Source organism: Lycium barbarum, chromosome 10 (genome assembly GCF_019175385.1).
Source record: "Lycium barbarum isolate Lr01 chromosome 10, ASM1917538v2, whole genome shotgun sequence".
Taxonomy (NCBI): Eukaryota; Viridiplantae; Streptophyta; class Magnoliopsida; order Solanales; family Solanaceae; genus Lycium; species Lycium barbarum.
The window spans coordinates 30,226,904-30,233,124 of NC_083346.1; positions in this window are offsets into that span (position 1 = coordinate 30,226,904).

The following is a 6,221-nucleotide window of genomic DNA, read 5'->3' on the forward strand; positions in this document are numbered from 1 at the left end:
TTCATTAGCAGATGGCTATAAAAGCTTAATATGTTAGCCGAGAGGTTCTGTTTAAAATGGACTACTCAGTTTAATGATGTTTCTTCCCAACTTACCTGCAAGTACTTGATACTTTTTGGCACTAGCAAAATTGAGTTCTCAAGATTTAGTGTTGCTAAGCCCAAAAGGTTTAAGTTGACCTTGTTATTTGCATGCTGTACTGTATGTTGTGATTTAAGTTATACATAATGGTAGTGTAAGCAAAGGTCTTCACTCTTAAAGTTCAGTATAATTGAACTGGTTATACTAGCATGTTACTTATCGTTTACTTCGGGCTATCGATCCATACTTCTTATATGAGTAATCTGCAATTACATTTTAGGTAATCTAGCATCTAGCTAGAGCATACTGGATTTAATCTCACCAAAGGCTCCCTCTCTTTTACCTACCTCTGTTCTATTCTTCATTGGCCCTTTGCCATTTTATCATTGTATTTTTTTGCCTCGTATGCATTTCGTTTCTTTTAAATCTATTGAAAGGAAAGTTCGTTCATTAATTCGTCCAGTTTTATTGTTTATCCTGAAGTTGTAAACTATAGAGATCTGAAAATAAAATATAAGAGATCTTTGTCATTTTCTTTTTGATAAATTGGAAAAAAAAAACATGTTGAACTATTTCTCCAAAAGGAATCAACCAATCTCTTTAGCATAAAATGCCTTTTGAGCTAGCCAAGGGTGGATGCAGCATGCAGGCAGTGGGTTCAGTTAACTCAATATTTTCAATGTGGAGTGCATTTTTATGTGTAAAAATTCACTAAATTCATGATAAATAATAGGTCTGAATTCATAATTTAAAAATATAATAGGTTCAATACTAAAAACTTTAAAATTTGAGTTTAGAGTATATAAATCTTGAATTCGCTTCTAGACTGGCGTAATCAACATACGCCGAACTTGTGGTGAGTGATTGAGTGGTTGGAATGTGAGTGAGATTTAATGTACTTGGTTAGATTTACTTAGACCCTAAGCTTAGAAAGGTGTCATCGCAATAAAGTTGCTTATTTAGGTAGCTTCTTCCATTTCGTGAGAAGAGATGCATGTCTATATCAGTTTCGACAAAGTCAATTGTTAGTTGTCAACGTGTCATATCTATTTTTATCAAGTGCATTTACAGTAGTCTTCTTTATGACATGAAGTGAATGCTACTGCCTAGCCACCTTGTAACTATTGTATCTAACATGTAAGAATTAACTATCAACCATTATAACCCCTTTCACCAAACGGACGAGTCAAAATCAAGAAGTAAAGACTCATTAAGAAGGTGTTTAAGTTATTTTTTTACATGCATTCAAGAATGTGGCTTATCAATCAATGAAATTTAAAAAGATTACAAGAGACAGTAGTTCAAATTATATTAGAGACAAAAAAAATTGGAATAACAAATATTCCGTCAATTAATTAGTTGAGGTGTTTTTTTTAACTCACATAAATTTAGTTATCTGGATTGCATAGATGCAAAGACTCAAAATGGTCACTATGTCTTGGCGGCATACGGCTTAGCGTTAAGTTACCCTCCACATCTGTTATTTTGAATGATGATTTGAAATCATTACTCCTATCCTGTGTAACAATAGCTATTAGTTGTACTTGGTTGATGGGAGCTTCCAATTAGATATTGACACACCAATATATGTTCTCATGGAACATTGATTTGTCTTTTTCATAATAATTGTGCACATGCACATACTGTTGTCAATACTGTTAAAACATATTATGATTACCCGAATTTTGTCTCAACTATTATGGTTTGACCACTAAAATATCACGATGGTTGTGAATAGTGTTTTAAAATGCAGGAGTGTGAGGCAGGACGTTTTACTTAGTACGAGACAGGACGTAAGCCCCATGAATCTTTAAATTTTTAATTTATAATGTAGTAAAATAGTATAACAACATACAAATTATAAAAAATATATTAATAGTTTTAAAAATTTAAAAACATGATTAAAGAAACTCATAGAAAACAAAACTTCTAACATGATTTTACAACTATAATTAATGCAATGATTTAAAATTTATTATGAGGTGCAAACCAAATCTAACATCTTAATTTTCAAACTGTAAAAGAATCATAATTTCTTAAAGCATACTACTATCATACTATGCAATTTACCTCCCTAAAAGAAAATACTCAATAAACCATATCTTATTACAATTAAAACATCACTCTTTCATGAATGTAAATAAAATTACTTTCATTAGCAAAATAATAAATTATGATAATTTTCAGACGTAGGAGAAAAACGTGAAGACCAATGTCAAGTAAAGATGTAAAATTCGGCTATGTATTTTTGAAAAAAAAAATGTTAAGTGACATTCACCCACATAGTGTTCTCAAATAATAAATATGCAGAACTACGATTTGTTATTTGAGTTACTCTCAGTCGTCTTATTTTTATAAATGAAGAAAACTATTAAGCTTCATTCATTTAATAATGAATTATGACGGTCAATAATGTTAATTGAAGAATTTGACACATAATTTGTATACGAATTCTTAGGCGAGCCCCGAGCTTTGAGTGTTAGGCGTGTTTAGAGCGTACAGTTAGGCGTTTAGAGCGTAATCCTTACAAAACTAAGCCCCACACATAAGACCTAAGGCGTTTTGCCAGTGCCCCTCCCAGAGGCGAGGCGAGTCCCAGAACTGTCTTTTAAAACACTTGTTGTGAACTGATAAGTGTATTTTGTTGGATTATGAATATATAATTATTCTTCCAAAAACATAAAAATTATCATTATTTTTTCATATTTTTAACAAAATACTGCAGGAAAGAATTAATACAGGGTCAAGTAAGATATCACAGAAAAACACAACAAAGCGGGATAAAAAGGAGCAAGAGTGTCATTGAAAGAATACGGAAGACATTCTACAACAAAGCCAAGAATTCATAACATGTTATCATGCCAAAACCGTTACCAACAAGCAAAACGGTTACGAGAAGTCATAACATGTTATCATACCAAAACTGTTACCAACACGTAAAATGGTTATGACGAAGTCACCTTATGGCTATAAAATGGACATTGTCAAACTCTGATGGGAGAGAAGAATTAGTTTTGGTCCATTTCTCTTCCTTTTGTCTTTGTAGGATAACATTTTCTATTTTATTTTTTTTAGTTTTTCTTACTTCATAATGGAGTAATTTCTTTTTGTTGGGATAGTTGAGGAAGCTTGATATATTCATGATACTATCTCAGTTTTTATATGTTCTTGGCTTGAAACTTTTTATTTATATTTCAAACTGTGTTGGAATGATAATTTCAATTCATTATTATCACGTCTACATATTTTATCTCTAAGTTATTCTTATATTAATTTTGTAATTCTCGCGGAGCAAAATTAATATATAATAACCAATGAGTAAAATAGCAGAGTGAGAGTAATTTTTAGTATTATTATTCCAAATCTATATCTTATTTCTTCCAGTCCTAATTCTCACGGAGGGATTGATTCAAATAAGTTTATTGATTTAAACGGTCTTTATTTTATTTCTTTCAGTCCTAATGCTCACGGAGGGATTGACTCAAATAACTTTATTGAGTTAAAGGCTAATCGCAAGAGGTCTTTACTCCTGTAGCACAATTCAAGCAAGAAAATATTTCAGTTTAATCTTCACTAGTTTTAAAGCAATTAATTGACATAACCTCACGGAGTGTTAATTAATTATTTATTTCTTAGTGTGAAAATATAATTGCATTAGCAATAAGCAATTATTCCTTAGAGAAATGCATGTAGAAACTAAGATTTTACAGTAAAAATATATCAAGTGAATTCAGCAATTCCCAACTCTTTTTATATATAAATCTTCCGGAAGAGGTTTGTTTTAATTAAGTAATTTATAATTTCAAACTCACCTTTCATCAATTTGATTCTCTCAAATAGTAACAAAATAATACAAATCTGTAGCATAGGTGGTTCCAATCTCTGTGGGACGATATCTTAAACTTTACTATAATTTGACAGAGTACGAGTAGAAAAATCTATACAAATTAGCTTCGTCAAATTGGCACCGTCGCCGGGGATTGGTAAACATCTACTTCAAATTAATTATTTTATTACTAATTTGAGATTCTTTTTTTACTATATATTTAAGTATTTTATTTTCTAGTACCTGACAAGTGCTAGGGGACTAAAACTCTAAGCTATTATTATTATTATTATTATTATTATTATTTAACTATCTTCATTTTTTTCTAGCACATAACAAGTGTTAGGAAGAAAGACTTGGAAAAAAAATCCTGAAGAGAACTCATTTCATGCACCTTCAAAATGAATCTTAATCAACCATGTAGAAATCTTGTCGGAAGTCATTGTCAAGTGATTATCACTTGTAACCTTTGTGGTGGGAACTATCGGATATTGAATTGCCCATCAGTTATTTCTGAATATGAAGATGATTGCGAACTCTTTGATGAGTTTTCATATGGTGATTCCGAGAAATCAAAAGACATTGAAAAATTACCGATTAGAATCAACCAAAGGTCAGTTATTTATGGTTATTGTGGTGAAAATCACCTCAGTCATGAATGTCAAGCGGGTAACACCTTCTCATATGGTGGTTCTCGGAGACTGAAAAACTTTGAAGAATTAATTGATAAAATAGTCAGAGGTCAGTCATATGTGATTTTTGTAGAGGCAAACACCAAAGCTTTGAATGCCAAACAGGTAGCACAATCTCATACGATATTTCTCAAAAACTAAAAGACATTGAAGAATTAATCAATCAAAGGTCTGTTATTTGTGAATATTATGGTGGAAGTCACCTTAGTCATAAATGCCAATCAGGTAATCCTATCTTTTTTATTCATTTTATGAACAATCTCACGATGTTTCAAGTTCTTACAGATGCAATAATTTTTATGGGTATAATTGCAATTCGGAAAGTAATCAATACCTAAATTTTGTGTCAAATCAAAGCAACATGAGTCAATCACTTCAAGAGGAGAACAAGAGCTTTGAAGAGACGACTTTGAATAATTATATGGAAAATACATAAGAAAAATACGCACATAATTATACAATGATTTCTGACCTAACAGCGCAATTAAATCAATTGGTAAGTTTGGTAATCTCCTTAAGCTCTGATGGTGAGCACTTAAATGAAACAATATCATGTGAGGATGGATCAAATCAAGAAGATGAGCTTTATGAGAAAGAGGCAATCACACAAGAAGAAGGATTAGATCCAATTGAGATGGCTTACGATGAAGGTTTGGTTGAGCTTGAATTATCAGGTGATGAGTGCATACCCAATTTTTCCTATCCGTGTAAATTGAATAGTTTGAAAGAAAATGAAAATGAAAATGAAGAGGACATAGACACAAATGATAATAACGAATATTTCTTTGACCATTATTTTTCAACTTGTTTAGATCATTATGACTTTGTGGATTTTGTTATTGGGAATTTTCAGGAAAATACATGGAATGATTTGGTAAAAGAATGCAAAATTAAATTTGGGATCACCATGTATGAGAGATTTTCCCCTCAAGGTATGGCCAAGAAAAAACGAGATTTGAAAAAAAGAAAAATGTTTTATGATGTTCTTAGCCAAATGAACTCCACAAGGAACCACAAAAAGCGAAAAAGAAAACTTGATTTACAATTAGGGGTGGAGTACACAAGTTCTCGGAAAAAAAAAAAGATTTAAGGGTGATTCTTTACCCCTCTTGTTTTTAAAGTATGTGTCATGAGGACATGATACAATTTAAGTGTGAGGGTAGAAGAACATATTTTTATATATGTATTTTTTTTTCTTTTAATCTTTTTTTCTAGTTATATATTTGATTTTTATGATTATTATTTTTTTCGTGAGTTTTTTTTTCCTTCAATTTTTCTTTTATCTTCCCGTAGCCATTGAGGATGAAGCAATGGAACCTTATAAGTCCAGTAAGAAGGAGTGAAAGTGCACTTGATTAATTGAGTTGGTTAATATCCATATCAATGTACAACTAGAATACAAAATGATGGTCTCTGCAAAAACAATGTCACTTATACAGGAGTAACTCCATAGTGATTGGCATGCCTGAGTGACTGGTTAACCAACTGTATTTAATAAAAAAATCATTATTGGCACAGGTAATTTTTTAGTTTATATTCAAGCTAGGCTCTGAAAGTTAACAGAATTAACAAATGAACTTATTGCACACAGAAGGTGTGTGGTTGCAGTTTCTTTCGGGCTT